General features: G+C 38.7%; 1 long non-coding RNA gene across 1 annotated transcript; it reads right to left on the bottom strand.

Annotated features, from left to right (window-relative positions):
• Window positions 1-94: 94 nt before the first annotated feature.
• Window positions 95-12,345, bottom strand: LOC143706445 (uncharacterized). Its single transcript, XR_013192980.1, has 3 exons — window positions 12,217-12,345; window positions 10,995-11,045; window positions 95-182 (listed from the first exon to the last, which is right to left on the bottom strand). It is a non-coding gene; the product is annotated as an uncharacterized LOC143706445 (long non-coding RNA).
• Window positions 12,346-15,334: the final 2,989 nt, after the last annotated feature.

Genomic DNA, 15,334 nt, shown 5'->3' with positions numbered 1-15,334 from the left:
TACAGCAACATGACCTTTACGCTATCTTTTCCTATAGGTCATACTGTGAATATGCAGTGCAAAAATACTCTCCCACACACACACACACACACACACACACTTACAGCCATTGTGTATGGTGGTAGAGCAGTTGAGATCTCCCAGGGTTCCATCAAAATACTTTGTAGATGTGGTCTTTCCATCTGTAACACAAGGTCATTGAAAAAAAAAGATTAATTTTTTCATCCTAGAATAATGAAGCTCTGACTTGACTAAATTTTAGCACTCTTCCATCTGATCTTTCTGAGAAAACACCCAATGGTATGAACACAATATCATGACTATATGGTGAGGAGGTGTGTGCGTTTGTTTATGAGAGTGAAACAGCTTCTCGAACAAGAAGAAATGTAGGACTTGATTTTGTCCATCGCAAATTGATTGGATCGTTGTGGTTTGCTATTGCTGTGATCATCTCATATGAGGGATTCTTTGTCCCGCCATCAGTAAACATCATCAGAAAAGAGAAGCGATGTTGCTGCAAAAGGGAGGGTAAGTTTTTTGATTATAGATTATAGGGGATATGAATTTAAAAAAAAGAATGATCTGCACGGATAAATAATTTATAACAAAAAATACTGCAATATTCCATTAAATTATTAGGAATTGTCCATTGGTGACTTTAACAAATATAAACCGTCATTTTGTGGTGGGGCAGTAAAGATGTTGACAAGGCCAGTGTAAATCTGGGGCCGTATTCACAAAGAATTTTAAGGCTAAAAGTAGCTCATAACTGGCGAATTCAGGAGCAACTCCTAAAAATAATGGGCGTGTCACTCATAACTTTAGGACTCCTGATTTTTTTCACTAAGAGTAATTCACGAAGCATTTTAGCCCTAAAAGTAGCACCTAAGTCTGGGACAGCTTAAAATAAGTCGAGAGGACTCCTAACTCACTAAGACCTATTCACAAAGGATTGTAGCGCATACTACCGCCTCTCGCAGTTGTCCGGGGTCCGCGACACAAGCGGGAATGCTGCATTGATCTGCAAACCAATCCTCTCCAATGTCTCACGCTTAGTTTTACTTGATATCCCAGTGTCAAATTTCCCTTTTATTTATTTATTTATTTATTTATTTTTTCGATCCAACTGTGCCAGCAGCAGTAACTGATTCTGCGTCCAGTTGGGCTTTCTTTTCCGTTTTGGGTTTTGGCGAGTTCATAATCCACCGTCTATTAGGCTACATTAGGCCTACTTCAATAGGAGCAACATTTCCTTGCTTTAAGTAGGCCTAGTCTATTTAGGCTATGGACGCTTGTTTCCGCCACAGAATGAAAAATAAAAAAGGTAATTACGACTTTTTATCTCACAATTGCGACTTTATTTCTCACAATTCTGACTTCATATCTCGCAATTGTGAGATAAAAAGTCGCAATTATTTTTATTTCTTTTTATTCAGTGGAGGAAACAAGCTTCCATACTAATAGGATGTCAATTAACCAAGCAAGTGTTAATACAAGTGTCGTTTTTCATTATTAGGCAAGTGGCGGTTTCATTAGGGTATTAGGCTACCTTAATTTAATTTAATTTAATTCACCACTTTTCTCCTTCTCATCTCTGCCTTTTTAGAATTACACTTCACTGGGGCCTGCACAAACATGTCATTATATATGTATTTCGATGACATTACTATTATTATTTTGTGTAGGACACAGACATGTATTTAGATGTCGTAATTCCATGATTTGTTGCGTCTATGTTATGTTCCGCATGATGGCCCTGTCATCTAACAACCAATCACCGTGATCATTGCGAGGAAACTCGTGCATGAGAATTGACGTCATCCATAGCAACGAAGACTCACTCTTAGTTTAGGAGTTGTCATTTTTCCTTACTAAGAGTAGGTCTGAAAGGCGTTGTGAATAACTTTTAAGAGAAAACTCCTAACTAAAATATTTTAGTGTGATTTAGGAGTAGGCAGCCTATAGTGGTAAAATAAAATTATTTGTGAATACGGCCCCTGAGCCCTAAACCAGGAGGAAAAAATCCTAAATATTAAGTAAGTAAGGTAATTAAGATAAATAAAAGAATTAAGGTAAATAAAAGTAAATTAACACATTATCCAGTACTGGTGAGGTAGATATATCTTTTATTTCTCTATATAGTATAAAGAAGACTTTTAGTCACCAAAATTAGCATCCTAAAGTGATTATAGTAGAGCCCGGATTAAACTCTATGACTCTAACATGCAACAGCTGCTGGGTGTTGGTGAACGTTGGTGTTAGATGTAGCGTCCAGACTCCAGTATGTTGCTGTCTACTGGTCGAATGCTGTTGTGGATCAGGGTTAGCAGACTAATCAGAGTTTGCTGTTGTTTTTGGTTACACCCAGCCAGTCATGTCTGTTAGTTACTACGGGTTAAAGAAGCGGACCACCATGAACCTTCCAATCCTGTTTTGCGATTTAAACAAGTTATTTACAGTGCTGAGTTAAACCTCCTTAACACCAGATAATTCTATTTAACAACATTAAATGTAGTGTGATCTGGGGCCAGTTGCATAAACTTAGCGTCTGTGTTAAGACTGTGTCTTAAAAATTTGTTTGACCAACTAGCAGTTATACAAGAGGTAATCACTCTTTCTTTTTCAGATTCAGATACCTTTTTGTGTAACTCAGGTAAAGAAAATTTAAGACCAATCTTGAAGAAAAAATGATGTTACTAATTTCCAAGATAGTCTATTCTAGACTAGCCACAGTTCTATGTGGTCCTGACAAATTTGTTCTGGAAACAAATTCCTGTGAATATAATCAGACTTAAACCTACTATATGCTGTACGTTTTTTTTGAATCCTTTAAGATAATGTAATGATAGATTGTACAATGTGATCTCAAAGACGGACATATTGTGCAATGTGTACAGTGTAAGTGCCAACAGAAATCCTTTCCGATCCCAGAAATTTGTCTCAGATTGCAAAAATTGTGGTCAAATTTGAACAGTGTGTGCTGGCCTTTAGTTAGAATAATAACTTGCTTCATATTTTTATAGAAATACATGAATAAATAATCGCAAAAGAATATAAAAAATAAAATTGACATTTATTGTAAGTTAGTTTATTAATATTAAAACTATACTAAATCTAGTCACCTTAGTTATCATGTAAAGAAGAATGATAAAGAAAAACCCAAAATCTACAAAGCAGAATTGACTACACAGAAGAATGTGACTTAAAGGGGTCATGACATGAGAACTCAAAATCCTCCTCATTATAAACAAAGCATTTATTTAATCAAGCTTCAAATATGGCTGATTTTGATTTTACGGGATCTGTGATGTCACACAGGCAAATAGATTTGCGTATATGTCTGCATTCAATTTCTTAAAGAAGTTATTCACCAGTGAGCAGAATGGCACTTTAAAAGCATCTAGGGTTGAGCTAGAGAGATGTTTGGAGGAAACGCATACAGATGCAAAAAGGCATGAGCCTATGTCAATTCCGTCAGACATCCCACCTATCAATCCACCAGAATACCAAATGGAGGTCTGTGCACCTAAGTGGAAAAAGATAGAGCAGGCTGTGAGAAAGACAAGGGCTTCATCATCTCCAGGGCCTAATGGAGTTCCATACAGAGTGTACAAGAGTGCTTCAGGAGTTCTACGAAATCTGTGGAAATTGATAAAAGTGGCATTGGAAAAGCAGGTTGTACCTAGAGCATGGCGCCAAGCAGGTGGAGTCTTTATACCCAAAGAAAAAGATGCTACAAGCATCAGTCAGTTTCGTCCTATTTCACTATTAAACGACGAAGGTAAGATTTTCTTCGGCATTATTGGTCAGAGATTCTCAACCTACCTATTAAAGAATGGCTTCATTGACACTTCAGTTCAAAAAGCGGGCATTCCAGGGTTCTCAGGATGCTTAGAACACATCAATGTTATCTGGCAACGAATTCCATCAGCTAAAAAGGAGAGGACGGAGCTCCATGTGACATTCCTGGATTTGGCTAATGCATATGGTTCAGTGCCACATGAGCTTCTTTGGGCAGCATTTGATTTTTTCAGGGTACCGATGTCGATAACAAATTTTGTGAAAGCCTATTTTGGAGATTTGCAATTTAGTTTCTCAACTCCAGAATTCAGCACTACATGGCAATGCTTAGAGGTTGGAATAATGGCAGGATGCACCATTTCTCCACTGGCTTTTACCATGGCAATGGCAGTAATCATTAGGGCATCAAAATGGGTAGTAAGAGGAGAGCGCTTGGCTTCTGGGATGCGACTACCACCAATCATAGCATACATGGATGACATGACAACCATGACTACAACAGTAGCCTGCACTAATCGTTATTGGGTAAGTTAACCGATAACATTGAATGGGCACAAATGCAATTTAAGCCCTCTAAATCAAGGAGCATCTCGATAATTAAAGGCAAGGTGATAGATAAAACATTCTTCATTAATGGTGAGGCAATACCAACAGTTTCTGAGAAGCCAGTGAAGAGTCTTGGGAGATGGTACGATGGGGATCTAAAGGACACAGTTCAAGTGGGAGAAGTGGGAGAAGTTAGACGACAAGCAGTGGAAGGGTTGAAGAGCATAAACAGCTGTTCTCTACCAGGGAAACTAAGACTCTGGTGCTTTCAGTTTGGTCTACTGCCGAGGTTGCTGTGGCCACTGAGTGTTTACAAGGTTTCTTTGACAACAACAGTGGATAAGCTGCAAGCGTTAATAAGTTCATATATCAGGAAATGGTTAGGAGTTCCACGCTGCCTCAGCAGAGTGGGACTTTATAGTAAAGGAATATTGCAGCTGCCAGTCTCTGCTTTAACCGAGGAGTTTAAGTGCGCCAAGGTCAGACTGGAAAAAACCTTAGTAGAAGATAACCTTAGTCACGCGACAAATGTGTAAAGGGAGGCAGTACCTGTGTTAAAAACTGGTAGAAAGTGGTCAGCAAAGAAATCTGTGGAAGAGGCAAAGGCTGCCCTTCAAATTGGTGATATCGTGGGGCAGGTACAGCGTGGAAGAGGGGGTTTTGGGCTCAGTTTAGCTCCTCCTAAATGTCACAAGGAAGCCCCAGCTCAAAGGAGGAAGCTCGTAGTCAACGAGGTGCGAAAGCAGGAGGAGAGGATGAATATATGAGGATGAATATATAAAGGCCATTTCCCAGGCCAAGCAGGGAGAGTGGATGAGATGGGAGAGTGTGGAACAACGCAAGATGGGCTGGCAAGACCTTTGGTCAATGGAAGAGAGTAGGATCAGTTTCCTTATCAGGTCAACATATGATGTTCTCCCATCACAACAGAACCTAAACCTCTGGGTAGGAGAGGATCCCTCTTGTCCTTTGTGTTCATCACCTGCCACATTAAGGCACATTTTGACAGGATGTAAGGTGGCTCTTAGCCAAGGTCGGTTTACTTGGCGTCATGACCAAGTACTCCGATGTTTGGCTTTAGCATTGGAAGACAAGCGTAACTTGACCAATAAGTTGCCACCTGTTCTAGCAAAACATTACACACAGAAGAAAATATTCCTCTGCCCAAGCGAGCAACCACCAGGAAAAGGTGTTAAAACCAATTCTCGCTCAGGACAACTGGAAGCTGCTAGGGACTGGAAAATTCTGGCTGATCTTGATCAAAGGCTTATTTTTCCACCTGAAATTGCCACCACTAACCTCCGACCAGATATTGTTTTGTGGTCTGGATCAGCACGCATTGTTCAACTGATAGAGTTAACAGTGCCATGGGAGGATGCTGTAGATGAGGCATATGAGAGGAAGAAACTGCGGTATGCTCAGCTGGCCACTGAAGCAGAACAGCGAGGATGGAGAGTCCGGGTTTATCCAGTGGAAGTGGGTTGTCAAGGATTTGTGGCACACTCCACAACCCGGTTCCTCAGAGACATCGGATTCAGTGGCCAAGAGTTGCGTTGCACAGTAAAGAACTTATCTGAAGCAGCAGAGAGGAGCAGCAACTGGCTGTGGTTGAGACGGAAAGAGTCTGGCTGGCTGTGTACAGGCCGCCATGCTACGGTTTCAAAAAATTCTTGAAAATTTGAAGAGTCTGTTGGTTTATTTGTATAGTTTGTATAGTAATTACAGTTATTACGTTCCTGTGTATTTTGCGTGAATGAGGATTGGTGTTTGGACAGATATTGTGTTTTGCGGTAGTATGCCATACGGAACCGTTGCCACTGACCGCTTTAACGTCCGCAGTGGGGCTCGACAGCCTTAGTCAAACGGGTTGGCGTGTATGGTCGGGTTGTAGAGAGGTTGTGAGAGATTGTGGTTAGGTCACATGTGAACTACGAGGAAGGAGTAACCAAAGGCAGCAGGAGGGCTGTAAATGTAAAGGATGTAAGCTGGGCTGAGTTGAGTGGGGGACGGAGGGGGGTGACTCTGGGACGCCAGAGTCACTGTCGAGCCCTCTTGAGGTGTCGTGGGCTAGTCGACGAAACACTGAGGACGGAAGGTGCCCACTTGAAGACCCTAGAGATGTCCCCTACACTGCTCAATCCAGAAGGTTGTCATGAGGGGACCGCACTGTGGTTGCAGCCGTTGTGTGTGCAAATACACTGCAGCTATTAACACCAGACAGAAGGAGATTCAGTTGGTGCTTATCTTGGCGAAAGCCGAGTACAAATCAGCATGAAGTTTTAACATCTACTCTTGTGTAATGGAAATCTTCCAGAGCAAGACATCAAGGAATAGATTACTCATCTAACCATAGGCCCAGCCTACTGGCATTCATTCGCTTAAAGCTTGATTTTACTTGCCGCACGAGGTGTGGGCGGTCTTTCGTGTGGTGGTGTGCACGGCTTTTTTTTGTAACTTTGTGCATGGCTCCGCATTCGTAGATGCAAGACAGGTACGTCTGTACCATCAGGCACCCAGTTTGCGTTTGTACAATTAAATTGCTTAAATTTACAGAATAAGCCTACAATAGCAGAAATAATGCATTTTAATAAAAATAAAGATTTAATAAAAATGCTCATGAAATTAAATACAAATATTTAATAAAATTAGAACATATTTAAGAGATTGTTGTTTAATTTGTTCTATAAATATTTTCTCATATCCATATATTTTGTTCTAATGTCACAAGTATAAATCTCATGGTTTACTGGATTTTAGACGATTATTTGATTATTTTGTTGGTTTGGTGAAGTGTAATGAAAAACAAACATCACGTGTGTACCTTCTCACTTCTGCTTCCTTTCTATTGTTAGAAAACAATTACTCGAAGTGGCCCTGTCGTTTCAAAGAATAGGAGGAGCACGCGCAGTCAGCGGCCAGGCGAAAGTATGTAAATGGCTTAACAGCTGAGTTTTGCCTACACTGGATGTGAGCATCGCGTCAAAAGATGCCATTATAATAACTTACGCTGTCTACACAGGATACATACAGGTGCGCGTTCAGTTTCTGTGTATCCTCTTGAGTCTGTGGACAACAGGACAAATGGAAGAGTGAAAGAACATTGAATTTGAAGCGTCCAGTTTAAACAGCTCTTTTGCGTCGCGTCTCGGTACAGACTTAAAGGTATTGTAGGTAGAAATCCCCAAAAATACTTTTTTCCAATTTTTTTCAAACTGTCTTTATATATCAATGCATTTTTAAAATGTAAGTACTCTGGAAAATAAATTATAAAAATCGAGTGTGTGTAGTTCTCTCAGGACTGTAATAAACACAGCTCATTATTCCAACCGGGACGAAAGAAATGATTGGCTGGGGCGACTGTCACTCTCCCTCGCTACCATGGATACCACCTCTGCTGATACAGGAGGAGCCCAAATGCGCGCACCCTAGTAATAACAAACAATTATGGCAGAGAAAGAACAGTCACAATTCTCAGTAACGTTACCTGCATATAGAAGCAGCGAAGTCAAACGAGTTAAAAAAAGGAAGACAGTATTTGAAAAGGCTATGAACAAAAAGTCTTTGGATAAATAAAGAAATCATAAGAGAGTCGGCGTGGCTTTCCAGCGTCGGCTACAACTGAGTGATCTCAAGGGGCTGAAAAGTGACTCCATGATGGCTTTATTTCTGCTGGACAGGTAATCTTGCTGTTTTCATTTTGATGGCATTTATTTTTTCATGAAGCATGTATCACTAGCACACCTAACTACCTAATATTAGCTACCTAACGTTACGTAGCATAACTAACGGTACTGGCTTAGCTATGACAGTGTAACTTTGGTGTCGACTAGTATAACGTTACTGTTAGTGAGCCAGGGTTGAGACGATAAATAAGCAATAGGCCTATCTGCAGTCGAAAGCTGTTTTATTTAATTTCGCCGAATCTAACTTTAGGTTAAAAAGTTTAGGGGATCTATTTTTACACCTAGCTTTACCCTCTGCCTAAACTGTGTTCCTATTTTTCACCGTGAACTCTACCTACTCCGTTTTTTCACGTTTGGTTTGTTGTTATATGCTCTACATATGTTTACATATGTCTTTATGTTGTATCTGTATGTGCTATACAATATATGTTGTGTGTGTGTGTGTTATATTATCTTGGGTCTGCAATGCAGTTGTGAGAAGGTGTTTGAGTGTATGTAATTCAGTTTATCTGTAAATAATCTTATGTTATGAATCTTACAAATTCACCTTCATCACAGTGTAACTGATAGTAACGGCAAACGTGTATCAATGAAGCTATTTATAGCTTTGCCTTATATTGAGTTTGATTCCGTTACGAGCTAGTAAAATATTTTAAACTTTACAAGTATCGTTATGCGAGCTGGATAGTGAGTACTAACAGCCATGTTAATTGTTTATATTCATACTGATAAAGTTAGTTATTTTATTACTTGTGATTCTGACATGATGTCACTACATCTGGTAAAGCTGGTAAACACGTCCGACTCTTCCAGCTGAACGAATGGCCGGGATCGCGCGTTCATTTGTTTTGGGGGCGTGGCTTTGGAAGGAGCCGAGTAGGGAGGGAGTGGGAGTTAATGGAATAATGAGCTGTGTTTATTGCAGTCCTAAGAGGACTACAGACACTCGATTTTTATAATTTCTTTTCCAGAGTACTTACATTTTAATTATGCATTGATATATAAAGACAGTTTAAACAAATTTTGACAAAAAGTATTTTTGTGGATTTCTACCTACAATACCTTTAAGAAAGATACCAGCATATGTTGTGGGTCTTTTTTTTTTTTTTTTTAAATGGCGTCCTGGATTGCGTCGGGGTTTTTTGTTCAAAGCATTTGACTGCAGATTGTTTTGTAAACGAAGCATTGTGTAATGGAGAGTTCGCAACGAAACTTTGTTGAATGAAGCAGACAACTGTACTGGATCGGACAGCAGCTGCATTACAAACAGTAAGTACATTATTTAATAATGATTTGTCTGTAAATTACGGATTTACAAGTGTGGGTAATAGAGTGGTGCAGGACGTCACTTTGTAGTAACTTAACGTTAGTCCAATCGGCAGTAGAATCACACTGGTTCCCTCGACAAAAGTTTATGATACTTACACGTTTTGTCCATCAAGATAATTTTCACAGACGAGCACAATTTTTATGAATTTTGACAGCTAAATGCAGTCACCAGAAGTAAACGGCTAAATGTAAGGTAGCTAACGTTACTACACCACGGTCCCAAGACTTCAGTCACCCCCACTACGCTTTCAGTTTTTATATAAAAAAATCCATGAAAGTGAGTTCGAATAGTTTATAAGAGCACACCGATGCTTATAAGCATAACGAACGAGGCTGTAAAAGTAATTGATCTAACGTTAACATGTTCGGCGTAATGACGTTTAATGTCACCGACAGCCTAACGTTAGCCACTCTTTAGCAACCGCCTTTTTCAAGACACGTAACGTTAACTGCTTAAAAATCATGGGGTAATACCATAGACTGTAAAAGGGTAATACTGATGTATTTTATGTTGTAAAATAAAACTTGAAATTGTATTTAGTACCACTTTGGAGTAACGTTAGCCCAGTAGTATACCTGCATTACACAAACATTGCTCCGGCTACAATGTTCTTCCGCAAAACGCATGCAGTTCTGTTTATTAACCGCAAGAGCGCCAAAGGTTACGGACTTTAACCAAAATCCTTTTTAAAACCGACGGTAAAAGAATAGGACACAGCGACCCCCTTGATTTTCAACGGAGAAAAGTGAAGCCCAATAGAAGCACTCACTTCCTGATGGCCGAGCATACTGTGCAGGATCAAAGTCAAAATGAGCTTGACGACGTAGAGCAGACTGACAGTTGTAAACCTTCTAGTAGCTGTGCCACGACCAAATTATTTCCAATTCCTCAAAATCGTTGTTTCAATATTTTGTCCCGTTGCTTTTATGGACTCTCTATCAATGGGGTTTCCTTTGACTTTCTGCCATATCCCCCCGATTGTCTCATAGACAGTAAAATATTGCCTGCGAGCTTCTCCTCCTTTCTATACGGTAATTTCTCTACGGTGCGACAGAGAGTCGCGGGGTTATGACGCAACCGTTAGCCTATTTTTACAAAAACGGCTTCTACAGGGACATAAGGAAAGTTACAAAGTAATGGGGCCTTTTATACATTGTCGTGTTTCTTTAGAAATCAATAATGGACAAATGAAGTCATTGGACGCCTCAGATGTAAAGTTATTCGCTGTCAAAGTGACGCCAAAATGAATGGGAGTCAATGGAATGCTAACAGCAGGTGATGGTCTGCTACAATGGCGGCCCCCAGGGAGGCTTCAGTTTCCGCCTAATGGATTACCAAAAAAAAACGAAAAAGGGAACCGGAAGTGCTAAAATCCTCGTGAGTGCCCCCTTTGCGGTCGAAATGCGCCCTTGATGCACACTTTTGAAGAGCCCGCTCTCGGCAAAAGTATATTTATATTTATATACATATATTTTCCGTACATATTATTTATTTTAATTTTTTAGCAAAATCTTTATTAATTGAACCTCAAGGAACATTAAAATAATAAAACAAACCAATGTCATGAACCCTTTAGCTACAGTATGTCCGTTAACTTGATTGCCAAACTACTTCACTTTCCAGAAGAGCCTTACCAGCACATAGTTCGGATTTTGATTCATCCCGGCAACTCAAATTTTCCGATCCTGTTTAAAAAAAAAAAAGTGTTACATCACTAGACCAGTAGTGGCGACAATCCCTTCTTTAGTACAATGCGTGAGTCTTGAGTAATTTGTACTCAACAGATTCATTCCATTCAGTTTTGCCGTTTTGTGATGGAAATACTATAACAACGGTAACACTTTACAATAAGGTTCATTAGTTAACATTGTTTAACTACCCTAGTTAACATGGACTAAGAACGAACAATACTTCTTCAGCATTTTATTAATCTTACTTAATAACTAATTTACTTACATTTACTAATACGTCATTAAAGTCAAAGGTTGTATTTGTTAACATTAGTTAATGCACTAACATGAACAAACAATGAAGAGTTGTATTTTTATTAACTAACATTAACAAAGATTAGTGAATGCTGTAACAAATGTATTGCTCATTGTTATTTCATGTTAGTTAATACATTAACTAATAAACCTTATTGTAAAGTGTTACCATAACAACACTAATAAAAAAAACAGATTTTTAAAATCACGGCAAATCATAGCATCATTTAAGGCGATAAAACAGGTAACAGCAAGTTTGTTCTTTTCAAATTGGAGTCTTGTCAGATTTAGTTAAGCTAAGCTATGTCAAGCTATTTTGCCGTTTCACATTATCATTCATGTTAGTGTAAAATATACTAGCTTGTATACATCAGACAGTCTCACTTTCCATCTCTACTTTTTAAAGAATCGAGTACATACAGTAGCCTAATTCTGGAATCAAGCCATTGAAAAAAGTTTAATAAGCCACTCCTGTTTTAAAAATATCAGTTCCCTATGAGCAATGCTTGCTCACTGTGACATCAGAATATTAAAGTGTGGTGTCATTTGGTCATCTGCCTGCTTGACCACTGAAACATGGCATCTCGTACTCGACACAGATACACAATCAAAATACACAGAGTATTTTCTGATGTAGGCTATGTAGTATTACTAACGTTGACCACATACACCCACAACAATGTATAGAGATAAAAGATGCACAGCTTTTTTTATTTTTACACACATATGTACACAAAAACACACACACACACACACACACACACACACACACACACACACACACACACACACACACACACACACACACACACACACACACACACACACACACACACACACACACACACACACACACACACACTACGCGTACCGTAGACATGATTAGCATCGAACTGAATCTTCCTGTGTGTGCATTGCCAGATCAGCACCGCCAGTCCAATATGAGGGATCCAGTGGAACAGGAGAAAAGACAGTTGCAGAAAGCACACAAACAACTCTAACAAACAAACACTAATCTGACACACGCATACAAACACATCCCAAATGCATACACACACCTGGCAGACACACACACAATTGTCCCACACTGCCTCCATTCTTCCCATTAGAATGAGATGGTGTGGTGGCCATAACAAGGTCTTATCAGTATTATTAGAACTGACCTCACGTTCCTACTCACGTTTTTCCTCTCTTCTTCCAGTGTGTTCCCTCCTTCTACACACCATCCTTATTTCTTTGGTGTTTCCCAAATCTGACTCTCTAACTCTCTGGTGTTTTTAAATTAGCATTTGTTCGTCGGTCTGTTTTCACTGGATTTTTCTTAATCAAATGAATGTATAGTAGTTTGGTTCTGGCTCAATACTTCGAAATCAGCTTGACTAACAGCAGTAGAGGCAGTCTAATACTGTAATAGGATTGCACGCAACACATTTCACGTGTAGATTTTATTGGATCAAAGCAGGAGTTAATAGAGGTAATGTTAGTGAATAGTGAATGTAAAAAAAGAAATAAAGAACTTTTTGACAAACTGTGATTTTAAAAGATTATGGTGGCTTGATTGCCCCGGGGTCAGTGTGAAAGAGTTTCATGCCAATTTACTGTTACTTGACTAATCAGGCCTGTATGCGTTGTCACAAAATCTTATGTTAGTTGATCATGTGCATGTTGTTTTTGCCTTAATTGTAAACATAACGGTTGCTTTTCTGTGATGTACTGTACCTAGATTTAATATCACTAACATTATTTGACACAAGGTAGAGACCAAGAGTGGATACAAGATGTACTTTATCCTTTTACACATGTATAAATAAATATAGAATAAATATTTACACATGTATAAATAAATATAGAATAAATATTTATTTAATACAATATTAATAAATAATATAATAATAAAATAAATATCAATATTTAAACAAACATTAATATGTTAATGAATCATAATTAATTCATGATTTATTAATTCATAGATTTATTTATTTAGGGGAAAACATTTAAAATCTCCCAGAAAAATCTCTTTTTCTGCCAGTCATCACATCAGATAATCTGTTAATGGGGCCTAATACAGTACAAATCACAGCTAACCGCTCAACAGAAAAAAGACTATATTAGAATAGTAACAGATTATGCTATTTTGTTTCTGAATAACCTAATTAATATTCATGAGTTATGGCTTACTTATGTGACATCACAACCATATTATACCAACCATATAATAAAAATCCTGTTTTTATTCAGATACTTTCTCTTTTTCTGTCATAGTCGTCATTCGTTAAACTGCAATACCATTTCTTACCAGTGGGTGGAAATAGATATTCACTTGCTACTTCCCACCATTACCTCTTCCAGCTACCTTTATTTATTTATTATCATGTCTACTATTCTCACTTGATTCATTCCCCCATATTTAATTTCTCTTTAGCCTTTTCGCCATCTCTTTTTTTCTCCATTTATCTTTTCAATACATTTTTCTGTTTGTCCTCCTCCTCCACCACCTACCTTTATTTTAGTGACTTGCGTTCTCCTAACTTCCCTTCTTTTGTGATCTTTCTCTTTACCCCCTCTTCCTGTTTTTAATTGTATGCTAAATGAAATGCTTAACTTACTCACCCTTGACATTTAAAGCACACACACTTGAGAATGCACATGCATAAACACGCACTCACACTTTGTGTTGCATATCAAATGAATGTGTGTGTGGCCGTGTAGGAAATGGAATGGTGGGCGTTTATGTAGTCGGGCTGGATACACAACTTTTTATAAACACTGAAACTTTGTGAACATAAGTTGGCAGTACAGAAACAAACTATAATTGTTGTTCATACTTGAGGTTCTGGGTTAGCTATTCCTTTTTTTAATCATCCAATCATTATTTTTTTTTCACCTGGAAGATGATAAAACGGGAGAAAAAATTGCATACACTTTGAAGTATCAGGTATCAACACATACCTGTATCAAATAAGCCAAAAGGACTCGATTTGCTGGATCCGACATGTTTAACCCTTTCCCCGCCAGCGTATATGTAAAAAGTTGCCAGCCACCGCCAGCATTTTTGATTATTTTCACAAAAATGTCATGGCCCCGAGAATATTTTGTTGTATGAATATCTGAACATGCAATATGTCCAAAGAAAGAACAGACCCTGTTCTTTTAAACAAAAACCCAGTTTTAGCTTAATTCATTCCTTTTTTATCAACAATTGAATATATAAGTTTCATAAAAAAAGCAACATTTTGAGCAAAAAGCTTAGAAATTTGGGGTTTTGTCAAAGACTAGCCTACATCCAGATCAGATTCAGAACGATGATCATATTTAGATGGAGTAGATCGAGTCCATCAACACCCACAAAGCTTGCACGGTCATAGCTTGTCCTGGGTCGACATTTCATTCAAACTAGGCAGTTTTGATTTAAATGCTGTTTAATATTTATGATCGTGTTATTTTACATATGCATCTGCTACATATGATATTGTATGCTGCTGCTTCTTTTTCACCTGTGTTTTGGTGAGGAGATTCTCTCTTTCAGAAGATGTGTAATAGCGCCCCCTATAACAGTGGGAAGATGGAAATTTCCGTCAATGTTCGGGAAGCAATGTCTCACAAATGAGGGAAATTTCAATGGCAGAGAAAGAGTTAATTAAGGTTGAAGCTAAACTCTGCGAGGCTGTGGCCCTCCAGGAACCAAGTTTGACACCCCTGTCCTAGACCTTTCAGTAAAATGTAGCACAGGGTTTTCAAGAGATGGACTGGAGCACATGTTCTCTACAAAGGTGCCCCGATTCCACTATCCAGCAACAATGTTAAAGGAAGATGGGTAATACAGAGACCACCGTGTCTGCTGTCAAGTACCTTCAAAAACATCAACGTCCACTTAGAGTGCTGGACTGAACATCTGCAATGTCTCCAGAAGGTTGCTAGATGAGCTGTACTGATGTAAAGATGTACTGATCACCAACCCATGAAACAATGTCCAAGGTTGTCAGAAGAAT

This window comes from Siphateles boraxobius, unplaced genomic scaffold, assembly GCF_051911475.1.
Source record: "Siphateles boraxobius isolate OS27281-9 unplaced genomic scaffold, OSU_SipBor_1 41, whole genome shotgun sequence".
Classification (NCBI taxonomy): domain Eukaryota; kingdom Metazoa; phylum Chordata; class Actinopteri; order Cypriniformes; family Leuciscidae; genus Siphateles; species Siphateles boraxobius.
This window is presented reverse-complemented; position numbering and strand designations above follow the sequence as displayed.